The sequence below is a fragment of the Erinaceus europaeus genome, chromosome 12 (genome assembly GCF_950295315.1).
Source record: "Erinaceus europaeus chromosome 12, mEriEur2.1, whole genome shotgun sequence".
Classification (NCBI taxonomy): Eukaryota; Metazoa; Chordata; class Mammalia; order Eulipotyphla; family Erinaceidae; genus Erinaceus; species Erinaceus europaeus.
Genome location: NC_080173.1, coordinates 80798188 through 80812047, shown reverse-complemented (window position 1 = coordinate 80812047; position 13860 = coordinate 80798188). Strand labels below are relative to the sequence as shown.

The following is a 13860-nucleotide window of genomic DNA, read 5'->3' as shown; positions in this document are numbered from 1 at the left end:
CAGAGATCTAACCGGGAAACTCAGGAGAAGACCTATACCTCGGTGGCATAGCTGAAGGGCTGTGAAAGTCTCTTTGCATAACCACTGGATTATCTCTGCCACACCCTGCTTTATCTCTTGGTCAGGAGTCATTGATTAAGCCAAGAAGCCTATTGATAGTTTAAAAGCCCTCAGGCTACCATAGCCTACAGGGGAAAAAAAAAAAGGCTTTTACACCACTGAACTCCAACTCAGGGATTGAAAAAACTGTTAACTTATATAAAATGGTTAAAACAACAAGAAAAAATAATGGAGACTCGAACCAGGACAAGAGTCCAGCTAAAAGTCCTCCAGAGGGCGAAGCACAAAACAATGAGTTCAACATCCAAACATTAGCCAAGGAAATAATAACAGGAGTGAGTAAAGAATTTGAAAAAATTGTAATCAGAACTGCAGGAACAACAAATGAGAATATGGAAGAAAATTCTAATAATCTCATGGTTATTAGAGAGCTGAAAGCTGAAATTGCTGAACTAAGAAGGCAACTAGCTGAACAAGCTAAAACAGTATCAGAGCAGGGCAACAAAATAGATGAACTCCAGAAAGCAGTAGTGGGCAGAGAGAATAGAATCAATGAGGCTGAAGACAGAATTAGCAAGATTGAGGATGAATTAGAGACAACTAAAGAAGAAGTAAGAGATCTCAAAAAGAGATTAAGAGATGCTGAAAACAACAACAGAGTCCTATGGGATGACTTCAAAAGAAACAATATACGCATTATTGGCTTACCAGAGGAAGAAAGAGAAGGGGAGGAAGAAAGCGTTCTCCAGGCCATAATAGCTGAAAATTTCTCTAGTCTAGACAACACCAAAGACATAAAGATTCAAGAAGCCCAGAGGGTCCCAAACAGAATTAACCCAGACCTAAAGACACCAAGACATGTCATACTTAGATTGGAAAGGAATAAGGATAAAGAAAGGATCCTCAAGGCTGCAAGAGAAAAACAAAGAGTCACCTACAAAGGAAAACCCTAAGATTAGCAGCAGACTTCTCCATACAAACACTACAGGCCAGAAGAGAATGGCAAGATATCTATCGAGTGCTCAATGAGAAAGGCTTTCAGCCAAGAATACTATATCCTGCTAGATTGTCATTCAGACTAGATGGAAGCATCAAAACCTTCTCAGACAAGCAACAGTTGAAGGAAGCAACCATCACCAAGCCTGCCTTGAAAGAAGTTCTGAAAGGTTTCCTATAAACAACCAGACCACCACAAATAGAACATATATCAAAACACTCTAAAACTCTACAAGAATGGCGTTAAAATATCTTCAATCTTTGATATCAATAAATGTGAATGGCCTGAATTCACCTATTAAAAGACACAGAGTAGGAAGATGGATCAGAAAACACAACCCAACAATATGTTGTCTACAAGAAACTCACCTAACGCAACAAGACAAACACAGACTTAAAGTGAAAGGATGGAAAACTATCATTCAAGCCAATGGCCCACAAAAAAGGGCAGGAACAGCTATTCTCATATCTGACATGATAGACTTTAAAATAGATAAGATTAAAAAGATAGGAATGGACACTACTTAATGCTCAGAGGATCAGTCAATCAAGAGGACTTAACAATTATTAATATCTATGCACCCAATGAGAAGCCATCTAAATACATCAAACTTCTACTGAAAGAGCTACAGCAATATATTAACAGTAACACAATCATAGTAGGGGACTTCAACACCCCACTATCTCAACTTGACAGATCATCCAGGAAGAAAATCAGTAAAGACATAAGGGAGCTAAATGAAGAGATAAACTAGAACTATTGGACATTTTCAGAGTCATTCATCCCAAGAAACTGGAATACACATTTTACTCAAATCCACATGGATCATTCTCAAGGATAGACCATATGTTAGGCCACAAAGACAGCATCAGCCTATTCAAGAGCACTGAAATCATCCCAAGCATCTTCTCAGACCACAGTGGAATTAAACAAACACTTAACAATCAACAAAAGATTAGTAACAGTGCCAAAATGTGGAAGCTCAACAGTACACTTCTTAACAACTTCTGGGTCAAAGAGGAAATCAAGGAAGAAATCAAAATGTTTCGAGAGTTCAATGAAAATGACGACACAAGCTATCAAAATATTTGGGACACAGCTAAAGCAGTCCTAAGAGGGAAGTTCATAGCTATACAAGCACACATTAGGAAACAAGAAAAGGCACAAATAAACAGCCTGATTTCACATCTTAAAGACCTAGAAGAAGAACAACAAAGGAACCCTAAAGCAACCAGAAGGACAGAAATTACTAAAGTTAGGGCAGAAATAAATAACATTGAGAATAGGAAAACCATACAAAAGATCAATGAAAGTGAATGTTGGCTCTTCGAAAGAGTAAACAAAATTGACAAACCTTTAGCCAGACTCACAAAACAAAAAAGGGAGAAGACCCAAATAAATCGGATAGTAAATGAAAGAGGAGATATCACAACAGACACTGCAGAAATTCAACATATCATGCGAGGCTTCTATGAACAACTATATGCCACCAAGCTAGAGAACCTGGAAGAAATGAATGATTTCCTAGATACCTACCAACTTCCAAAACTAAGTAAAGAGGAAGTGGACAACATGAACAGGCCCATCACAGCTAATGAAATTGAAACAGTTATCAAAAATCTTCCCAAAAATAAAAGTCCTGGACCAGATGGTTTTACAAATGAATTCTACAAAACTTTCAAAGAAGAACTAATACCTCTACTTTTAAAAGTCTTCCAGAAGATTGAAGACACTGGAATACTCCCTGCAAGCTTCTATGAAGCCAACATCACCCTGATACCAAAAGCAGACAGGGACACAACCAAAAAAGAAAACTACAGACCAATATCTCTGATGAACATAGATGCGAAAATATTGAACAAAATTCTAGCCAACCGGATACAGCAGTATATCAAAAAAATTGTTCATCATGACCAAGTGGGGTTTATCCCAGGCATGCAAGGTTGGTTTAATATACGTAAATCAATCAATGTGATCCACCACATCAACAAAAGCAAGACCAAAAACCACATGGTCATATCAATAGATGCAGAGAAAGCCTTTGACAAAATACAACATCCCTTTATGATCAAAACACTACAAAAAATAGGAATAGATGGAAAATTCCTGAAGATAGTGGAGTCTATATATAGCAAACCTACAGCCAACATCATACTCAATGGTGAAAAACTGGAAGCATTTCCCCTCAGATCAGGTACTAGACAGGGCTGCCCACTATCACCATTACTATTCAACATAGTGTTGGAAGTTCTTGCCATAGCAATCAGGCAGAAGCAAGGAATTAAAGGAATACAGATTGGAAGAGAAGAAGTCAAACTCTCCTTATTTGCAGATGACATGATAGTATACATGGAAAAACCTAAGGAATCTAGCAAGAAGCTTTTGGAAATCATCAGGCAATACAGTACTGTGTCAGGCTATAAAATTAACATTCAAAAGTCAGTGGCATTCCTCTATGCAAACACTAAGTTAGAAGAAATTGAAATCCAGAAATCAGTTCCTTTTTCTATAGCAACAAAAACAATAAAATATCTAGGAATAAACCTAACCAAAGAAGTGAAAGACTTGTATACTGAAAATTATGAGTCACTACTCAAAGAAATTGAAAAAGACACAAAGAAGTGGAAAGATATTCCATGCTCATGGGTTGGAAGAATTAACATCATCAAAATGAATATATTACCCAGAGCCATCTACAAATTTAATGCTATCCCCATCAAGATCCCAAGCACATTTTTTAGGAGAATAGAACAAATGCTACAAATGTTTATCTGGAACCAGAAAAGACCTAGAATTGCCAAAACAATCTTGAGAAAAAAGAACAGAACCGGAGGCATCACACTGCCAGATCTCAAACTGTATTATAGGGCCATTGTCATCAAAACTGCTTGGTACTGGAACATGAACAGACACACTGACCAGTGGAATAGAATTGAGAGCCCAGAAATGAGGCCCCACACCTATGGACATCTAATCTTTGACAAAGGGGCCCAGACTATTACATGGGGAAAGCAGAGTCTCTTCAACAAATGGTGTTGGAAACAATGGGTTGAAACATGCAGAAGAATGAAGCTGAATCACTGTATTTCACCAAATACAAAAGTAAATTCCAAGTGGATCAAGGACTTGGATGTTAGACCAGAAACTATCAGATACTTAGAGGAAAATATTGGAAGAACTTTTTTCCGCATAAATTTTAAAGACATTTTCAATGAAACGAATCCAATTACAAGGAAGACTAAGGCAAGTATAAACCTATGGGACTACATCAAATTAAAAAGCTTCTTCACAGCAAAAGAAACCACTACCCAAACCAAGAGACCCCTCACAGAATGGGAGAAGATCTTTACATGCCATACATCAGATAAGAGTTTAATAACCAACATATATAAGGAGCTTACCAGACTCAACAACAAGACAACAAATAACCCCATCCAAAAATGGGGGGAGGACTTGGACAGAATATTCACCACAGAAGAGATCCAAAAGGCTGAGAAACACATGAAAAAATGCTCCAAGTCTCTGATTGTCAGAGAAATGCAAATCAAGACAACAATGAGATATCACTTCACTCCTGTGAGAATGTCACACATCAGAAAAGATAACAGCAGCAAATGCTGGAGAGGATGTGGGGTCAAAGGAACCCTCCTGCACTGCACTGCTGGTGGGAATGTCAATTGGTCCAACCTCTGGGGAGAACAGTCTGGAGAACTCTCAGAAGGCTAGAAATGGACCTACCCTATGACCCTGCAATTCCCCTCCTGGGGATATATCCTAAGGAACCCAACACATCCATCCAAAAAGATCTGTGTACACATATGTTCTTGGCAGCACAATTTGTAATAGCCAAAACCTGGAAGCAACCCAGGTGTCCAACAACAGATGAGTGGCTGAGCAAGTTGTGGTATATATACACAATGGAATACTACTCAGCTGTAAAAAATGGTGACTTCACCGTTTTCAGCCAATCTTGGATGGACCTTGAAAAAATCATGTTGAGTGAAATAAGTCAGAAACAGAAGGATGAATATGGGATGATCTCACTCTCAGGCCGAAGTTGAAAAACAAGATTAGAAAAGAAAACACAAGTCGAACCTGAAATGGAATTGGAGTATTACACCAAAGTAAAAGACTCTGGGGTGGGTGGGTGGGTGGGGAGAATACAGGTCCATGAAAAATGATGAATGAAATAGTGGGGGTTGTATTGCTAAATGGGAATCTGGGGAATGTTATGCATGTAAAAAAAAAAAAAAAAGAAGTAGAAACGCAAAGCAGAAATTGACTGAGTTTGGAGTATGGCACCAAAGTAAGAAAGCAGAAGTATACTAGAGTTTGCAGTGAGTACCTCCCTAATACTACCTTTCCACTTTTCCAAGCTTTGGTTCCATGATTGCACAACAAATTGTTTGGCTTTGTATGTTAACTCTCTTTTCAGTCACCAGGTTCCAGGTGTCATCAGGATGCCGGCCAGACTTCCCTGGATTGAAGACACCACCAATGTGTCCTGGAGCTCAGCTTCCCCAGAGACCCATCCTACTAGGGAAAGAGAGAGGCAGACTGGGAGTATGGACCGACCAGTCAACGCCCATGTTCAGCGAGGAAGCAATTACAGAAGCCAGACCTTCTACCTTCTGCATCCCACAATGACCCTGGGTCCATGCTCCCAGAGGGATAGAGAATGGGAAAGCTATCGGGGGAGGGGGTGGGATATGGAGATTGGACGGTGGGAATTGTATGGAGTTGTACCCCTCCTACCCTATGGTTTTGTTAATTAATCCTTTCTTAAATAAAAAATAAAAAAAATAAAAATAAAATAAAATAAAAAAAAAGAAAGGAAAGCACAACACTTCTCCACCACATATGAAGCTTCCCCTTTGCATCGTCTTCTATATGGTAGCCAAGAACTCAAACCTGGGTGTTGAAGTTTTCTGACCTCAAACTTCCTGATACTTATTATTAGAAATGCTACTGATTGTTACCTTTATATCTATGTTTGCCAAACATGTTACTTGTCTATAAGGTACATTCCTTTGACTAATTTACCATGAGGCCTGTATTTCAGGTTCTGTCCCATTAGCACAAAATCCTGATCTAAGGTTAAGTCTGGATATTTCAGAGATCTCTGCTCATAAGTAGTGGAGGGGTTGAATCACCACAGCAATCACCGTTAAATCTGAATGTTTGGCTGCTGCCCTGAGTGTCTGGAGATTGTGCATAGGATAACTGAAAGAAACTCAGTATCTTAAGGCATCAAAAGAATGCACCTGACTTTATGACATTTGGATAATGACAGCTTTAAGCACCCTTACCCTGTTGTTTTCTCCCTTAGAAATGTATTCTGATCTTTGTCTATGTAACCTATAAGCACCTGTTGTTTTGCCTGGACAATGTCATGTAATGCATAAGTTTTACAAATAAATACTCCTTCAAGCTTGGGGTAGGGGACACACACTTGACATTGTCCGAGCTAGGGATGTCCTAGCTAGTGTGTTCTGATCAACTGTATGGAAACTGGCTGGGGTTACTTTCCCTCCACCCTGGGACATGTCTAATCTCAGTCAGAACCCTCGAAAACGGCTAAGGTTCTATGCACCCGAATTATCTCTATACCTGGCACGTGGCAAAAGATCCTGTGTGCTCTACCAGGTGAGCTATCTCCCAGATCCCAACTATGTCTTTGTGGAGGGGGAGAGTTGTTTGTGTGTTTTGGTTTGCTTTGCTGTCATCATTGGGCTTGACCACACCTAGCAGGCAGGAAGTGGGGGCCAGGTAGTGGTGCATCTGTTTAAAGTGTGCACAAGCACCCAGGCTCAAGCCCTTGGCTCCCACCTGCATGGGGAAAGCCTCACTAGGGGTGAAACGGGGGCAGGGGTAAATAGCATAACGATTATTTATGCAAAGAGACTCTCATGCCTGAGGCTCCAAAGTCTCGGGTTCAATCCCCTGTACCACCATAAACCAGAGCTGAGCAGTGCTCTGGTAAGAAAAAAAAAAAATGCTGGGAGTTGGGAGGTAGCGCAGTGGGTTAAGCACACGAAGTACAAGGACCAGCATAAGGATCCCGGTTCGAGCCCCCAGTTCCCCACCTGCAGGAGAGTTACCTCACAAGCAGTGAAGCAGGTCTGCAGGTGTCTATCTTTCTCTCCCCCCTCTTCTTCCCCTCTTCTCTCCATTTCTCTCTGTCATATCCAACAACGACAGCAGTAACAGCAACAATAATAACTACAATAACAATAAAAAAGGGCAACAAAAGGGAAAATAAATAAATAAATAAAAATGTGAAAAAATGCTAAAAAAAAAAAAGTGGTGAAACAGTCTGGCAGGTGTCTCTCTGTTTCTTTCCCTATCTCTCTGCCTCAATTTCTCTCTGTCACTATTCAATAATAAATAAAAATAAATTTTAAAAGAGAGAGAGAGGAGAGTCGGGCGGTAGCACAGTGGGTTAAGTGCATGTGGTGCAAAGCTCAAGGACCAGCAGAAGAATCCTGGTTCAGGGAGTCCCTTCACAAGTGGTGAAGCAAGTCTGCAGGTGTCACTCTTTCTCTCTCCCTGTCTTCCCCTCCTCGCTCCATTTCTCTCTGTCCTATCCAACAACAACATCAATAGTAACTACAACAATAAAACAACAAGGGCAACGAAAGGAAGAAAATAAATATTAAGAGAGAGAGAGAAACAAGGGGAAAATAGCACAGCAGAGAGAGAGAGAGGGAGAAAGAGAGAGAGAGAGAAAAGAAACAAGGGGAAAATAGCACAGCAGTGAAGCTTCCTCCACTGTGGTGGGGATAATCTTGAACCTGGGTATATAGCCTGACAGAACAGGAGCACCATCCAGATGAACTATTTTGCAGGCCTAAAGACGCCTCTTTGCAAATAAGAGGAGGTGGGTTAGCAGGCATTACTATTTCCATTGTCTTACTAAAATTATTCTTAAGGGGAAAAAGTCCTCAACTGCAAAAGTCAGAGGAGTCTTCCATGGACAGTAAAGAAAGGCAGTTGCTGCTGTGCCTCCCTGCAGAGCTGGGTATTATCTTGCCTGCAGGCAGAAGGATGGACCTGATGACCTTTGTATTGTCAGCCTGAACTGTCAAAGGGAGAGCAAAGCAGCTGGATACCTTCCCACTGTGTGACCTCTCCCTGTTGCTCTGAAATGGCAGAGGGTAGGGAGACAGGGCTACCAGGGTACCATGGCAACAGGCCTCACAAAGGCATTTGCATACCTTCTCTAAGAGCTAGCTCAAGGCAGGCCCCAGGCGCAGATAGCACTTTCCCTGCCAAAGTGGGTGGTGGCCCGAGAGGGTAAGTAGGCACAGTGAGCAAAAGGAGAAGGGGCCAGGTGGTGGTGCATCCCAGTAGAGCAAACATGTTACAGTGCTCAAGGATCCAAGTTCAAGCTCATGTTCCCCACCTGTGGGGGGAAGCTTCATAAGTGGTGAAGCAGTGTTGTAGCTGTCTCTTTCCTTTTTTTTTTTTTTTGCTTCCAGGGAGCTGTCTCTCTCTTTTCTTTTTGGTTTTGCTTTGTTTCCTTTTTTTTTTTTTTGCTTTTTTTTTGTTGTTGTTGTTGTTATTGCTGGGCTCAGTACCTGCACTATGAATTCACTGCTCCTGGAGGCCATTTTTCCCATTCTGTTGCTCTTGTTGTTACCCTTGCTGTTGTCATTATTATTATTGTTGTTATTGGATAAGACAGAGAGAAATCAAGAGAGGAAGGAAATCAGAGGAGGAAAGACAGACACCTGCAGACCTGCTTCACCACCTGTGAAGTGGCCTCTCTGCAGATGGGCAGCCAGGGGCTCGAATTAGGATACTGATTCTCTTTCTATCTCCCCTCCTATCTCCATTTTTTCCTTCTCTCTCCAAAAATAAACTAAGAGACAGAGAAAGAGGAGAATGTGGAGTCATGTTAAGTTCTTTTTTTTTAATTTATTTTTTTATTTTTTATTTTATTTTTAACCATAGCACTGTTCAGCTCTGGTGTATGGTGGTGTGGGGGATTGAACCTGGGACTTTGGAGCCTTAGGCATGACAGTCTGTTTGCATAACCATTATGCTATCTACCCTCCGCCCATGTTAAGTTCTTTACCCTGAGATATGAGCCTGTTCCTTATACCCACACTCCCATCCCTCCACCTACCCCAACACTAACTAACCCACAACCGTCCCCACCTCCCTAGACATTCTAATCCCCAGGTACCAAAGTTATTCAATTCACACCCCATTCCTATTTCCTTTTATCCCTCTGCCTTCTGCCAACCTGTTCTCCCTCCTGCCTCTGTTTTCTCTTACCCTCCCCCCACCTTCCCTGCCCTGTTCTCCCCACTACTGTGGCTCAGACCAGTGCCCACAACCATCTGCCAGCTCCAAATGCCAGTCTCCACTCTACTTCCTCTCCTCCCTCAAGCACCTGCTTCCAAACTGCTTGTTCTACTTATGCCCCTCTGCCCACTGCTGGGCTCCTATGTCCTCCTGGGGACAGAACCCAGGGACAGGCACATCTGAGCATCCAGTCCATGGGCTGGCTGACTCCAAATCGCATTACTGACTCCAAGTAACAAAGCATTGAAACGAACCACTCCAAGGGTCTGAGTAACTAAGCCAAAGTCAGAGTAGAAGCTGGCCAGGTCAGGTGTCTGGCTCTTACATCCCAGACTCTACAACCAGAAAGTGGGTCTTTAGAGGTCATCTAATCCAGCCTTCTCCACTTGAGAGAGTAAATACCTGAGCCTCCCCACCTCCAGAAAGTGCTATCTTATTGACAACAAATATTCCATTCATGGAACCTTTGCTATGGGCCTATCACTATATTCAAAAAAGTAGCATGTACCTTATATCACACTCACAATCTCCAGACAAGGAAATAGGAACTAAGGGAAGTTAAGTAACTTGTTCCAGGTCACTCAAGAGTGTTTGAACACCACCATGTGCCACTTCAAACTCCCAACCCCAGTTCTTGCTCCAGTCACTTCTGCAATGGCCAGTTCCCTGCAGGCTTCAAGCAGTGTGTCGCAGGTGGGAGGCGACTGTGCCTCACCAAGGACCATGCTGGGCTGCACAGTGAGAAGCCACTGAGGCTCCAGCAATCGCACTACTAAGCATATACCCCAGAGATGTAATGACACTGATTTGAAGGGATATATACATCAAAATATTTATAGAGGAGGGAGTTGGGCAGTACTGCAGTGGGTCGGGTGGTAGCATAGCGGGTTAAGCGCACGTGGCGCAAAGCGCAAGGACCAATATAAGGAATCCAGTTTGAGCCCCAGCTCCCCACCTGCAGGGGAGTCGCTTCATAAGCAGTGAAGCAGGTCTGCAGGTGTCTATCTTTCTCTCCCCCTCTCTGTCTTCCCCTCCTCTCTCCATTTCTCTCTGTCCTATGCAACAATGATGACATCAACAATAACTACAACAGTAAAACAACAAGGGCAACAAAAGGGGATAAATAAACATATATATATATATATATATATATATATATATATATATATATATAGTGGCTTTACTCACAATAGCAAAAACCTGGAAACAGGGGGCCGGGCGGTAGCACACTGGGTTAAGCACACGTAGTGTGGAACGCAAGGACCTGTGCAAGGATCCCAGTCCCTGGGTCCCCACCTCCAGGTCTACAGGTGTCTTTCTATCCCCCTCTCTGTCTTCCCCTCCTCTGTCCTATCCAACAACAACAACAAAAATGGAAAAGCTGGCCGTTAGGAGCAGTGGATATTGGTGCAGGCACCAAGCCTCAGAAATAACCCTGGAGGAAAAAGCAAAAACCTGGAAACAACCAAAATGTCCTTCAACAGATGACTGTATAAAAAAAGTTATGGGGGATCCAGGCGGTAGTGCATCAGGTTAAGCGCACATGACACAAAATGCAAAGACCAGGGTAAGGATCCCGGTTCCAGCCCAGGCTCCCCACCTGCAGGGAAGTCGCTTCACAGGCGGTGAAGCAGGTCTGCAGGTGTCTATCTTTCTCTCTCCCTCTCTGTCTTCCCCTCCTATCTCCATTTCTCTCTGTCCTATCCAAGAATGATAATATCAATAACAACAATAATAACTACAACAATAAAAAAACAAGAGCAACAAAAGGGAATAAATAAATATTTTAAAAATAAATAAACAACAATAAAAAAGAAGCCAATGGGCCCTGACACATGCAGCCTGGAAGTGCATGAGAATCAAAGTCCATGGAGGGCAGGGGACAGAGTTACTAGAATAATGCCTCCCTATTTCTCTCCCTGCCAGGGAAGTTCTGAAATGCATTCCCTAAGGTTCCTCAAGAGACCCACACAAGACAGAGTGGTGATAAAAATAATGCATCCCAGGTGGTAGCGCAGAGGGTTAAGCGCATGTGACTTGAAGCGCAAAGATAGGCGTAAGGATCCTGGTTCAAGCCTTCAGCTTCCCACCTGCAGGGGAATCGCTTCACAGGCGGTGAAGCAGGTCTGCAGGTGTCTATCTTTCTCTCCCCCTCTCTGTCTTCCCCTCCTCTCTCCATTTCTCTCTGTCCTATCCAACAATGACAACAACAATAATAGCTACAATAATAAAACACCAAGGGCAACATATGGGAATAAATAAATAAAAATAGAAGAAGAAGAAGAAGAAGAAGAAGAAGAAGAAGAAGAAGAAGAAGAAGACGACGACGACGACGACGACGACGACGACGACGACGATGGTGGTGAGGCATCCTCACCTTCTTTCCTTTATGCCCCCTGACCCCACTCCTGTCCCCCGAGACAACTTCCCAAATAAACCACAACAGCCAAACAGGTGACCCAGATTCAAACTAGGCTCTGAGTAACAACGGAGCCATTATAGTTCACCACTGTACAATGGAGCTCCCACCAGCATCCATGCCAGGGTCCCATCCCTTCAAGATTCTGTTTACTTTTTCATAGACAGAGAGAGACACTGAAAGGAAAGGGGAAAATAGGAAGTGAGAAAGAGACACCTGCAGCACTGCTTCACTTCTTGTAAAGCTTTCCACCTACAAATGGGCACTGAGGGCTTGAACCCATGTCCTTTCATATTATGGCCCAGCTCTACTTGATCTTGATAGGGTCATGGAAAAAATAAGAGAGAAGGGCTATGAGGTCACCTGCAGCATTAAGGCTATCTTCTCTGGAACTGAAATCACCACTGTCAAATAGCCTCAACACCCTTGGCTGAATTAAAGTTCCAGCAGCCACCCCCTCACTCCCAAACAGCTTTCTGGTTGCTTCTTGATGACTGATTTGCCAGACACCCTCTGGGTCCCAGCCCTGGACTCAGAAGTCCAACTTCTGTCACAAAGATGCACTGGGATGCTCCTGTAGGAAAACACTGCTTAGGACCTCACACACCCTGAGTGACTCAGGGCCTCCAGTCAATCAGCCCCAGGCAGTGGTGAGCTTTCGATTCACTCCCCACCCCAAAGCTGAAGGAAGGAGGTAAGGACTGCCTTCTCCCTCTTCCTGAGAAACTGAGGTCCATGGGGCGGGCCCGGGTTTCACAAAGCATGGAAAGAACCAGAGTACACTGGCACCCGGCCCAGGACAGTCCTGTTATTATTTGATGGAAGCCACTCATCAGAGGGACATCCTGGCATGCAATACCCAAAGCCCAGTAGCATGCAAATGCCCTTGGGGTTCCTTAAGAAGGGTAAAGGAGCTATAGAAAACAGGGGTGGAGAAAGAATGTGATACACACACACACACACACACACACACATACACACACATACACCCCTCCCAAGATCCAGACACGCAGCTCTGCTAGTGGCAAAACCCAGTGGTGGCTACATGGTCCTGAGGGTCGCTGTGAACACAAACAAACACCCCCAAGTGCTTTCTCTTTCTCCCTCTCTTTCCTTCTCTTTCTCAGCCAAGGCCTCCAGAAACGAGCATCAGGCTGGAGTCTGGCCCTGCCCTCCAAAGGTCCAGAAGGCCTCTCAGGCAGCACCTAACCATGCCTTACCCCCATTGCCTACTGCAAAAGGAACAGGTTGGACCGGGGACAGGGTGGGGTTTTATTCCCTTTCAGAGAGGGGAAACAAAAAACAGTCTAGCTACAAATTCCTCCTGGGGTTCGTGGCTTTTTCCTTCTCCCACCACCTGTAAACACCAAGCCCCTGGCTCCTCTCCAGGTGGGCTTCTCTAGCCTGACTTGAGAGAGGGGCTGCGCGATGCCTGGTGCTCTCACACACCCCATACAGGACGTGTGCGCAATGTCCTCCCCAACCACCACCACCCGCAAGGATTTCTGAGGACAGTCACCCACCTCCCAGACAGGACCCAGTACGCCGACTTACGGAGCTCGCACGCACGTCCACACGGGTGGCTTCTCCTCGGCAAACGCAAGCAGGTGGGCTCAGCACCTACCCGGAGACTCCACGTCCAGTCACACCCAAGACCCCAGCCCTGATGCGGGCTAACTAGGGGGAGCCCCGCCCCAGCCGGCCCCACTGACCTCCCGCGCCTCCCGGGCCCTGTGCGCCCCGCGGATGGACTGTCAGCAGCCGCCGCGCCCGCCAAGGCGCCCAGCAGCCTCCATCCCGCCCCGCGCCCCGCGCCCCCCGCCCCGCCGTGCGCACCGTCACCGCAGCGCGCACACGCGCACGCCCGGCCCGCGGCGAGGGCGCCCCCTGCACACCTGGCGGGCGCGCCCGCAGCCGGAGAGCCCGCGCCCACTGTGGGGCTGGGTCGCTGCGGGCCGGGGAGCGCAGGTCCGCGCCCCGGTGTCCAACCGGCTGGACCAGCGCCGCCGCCGAGCAGCAGTCGTGGGGGCGGGGCCCGCGGAAGAGCCCCGGCTGGGAGGGCGCGGGGCGC

General features: G+C 44.8%; 1 protein-coding gene across 1 annotated transcript in view; it reads right to left on the bottom strand.

Moving 5' to 3' along the window:
• Window positions 1–13496, bottom strand: part of RAP1GAP2 (RAP1 GTPase activating protein 2) — a 283508-nt gene extending 270012 nt beyond the window's left edge. The window contains exon 1 of the mRNA XM_060204154.1: window positions 13344–13496. The gene's annotated coding sequence lies outside the window, so the exon portion shown is untranslated. The remainder of the gene's footprint in view (window positions 1–13343) is intronic.
• Between the last annotated feature and the right edge of the window lie 364 nt (window positions 13497–13860).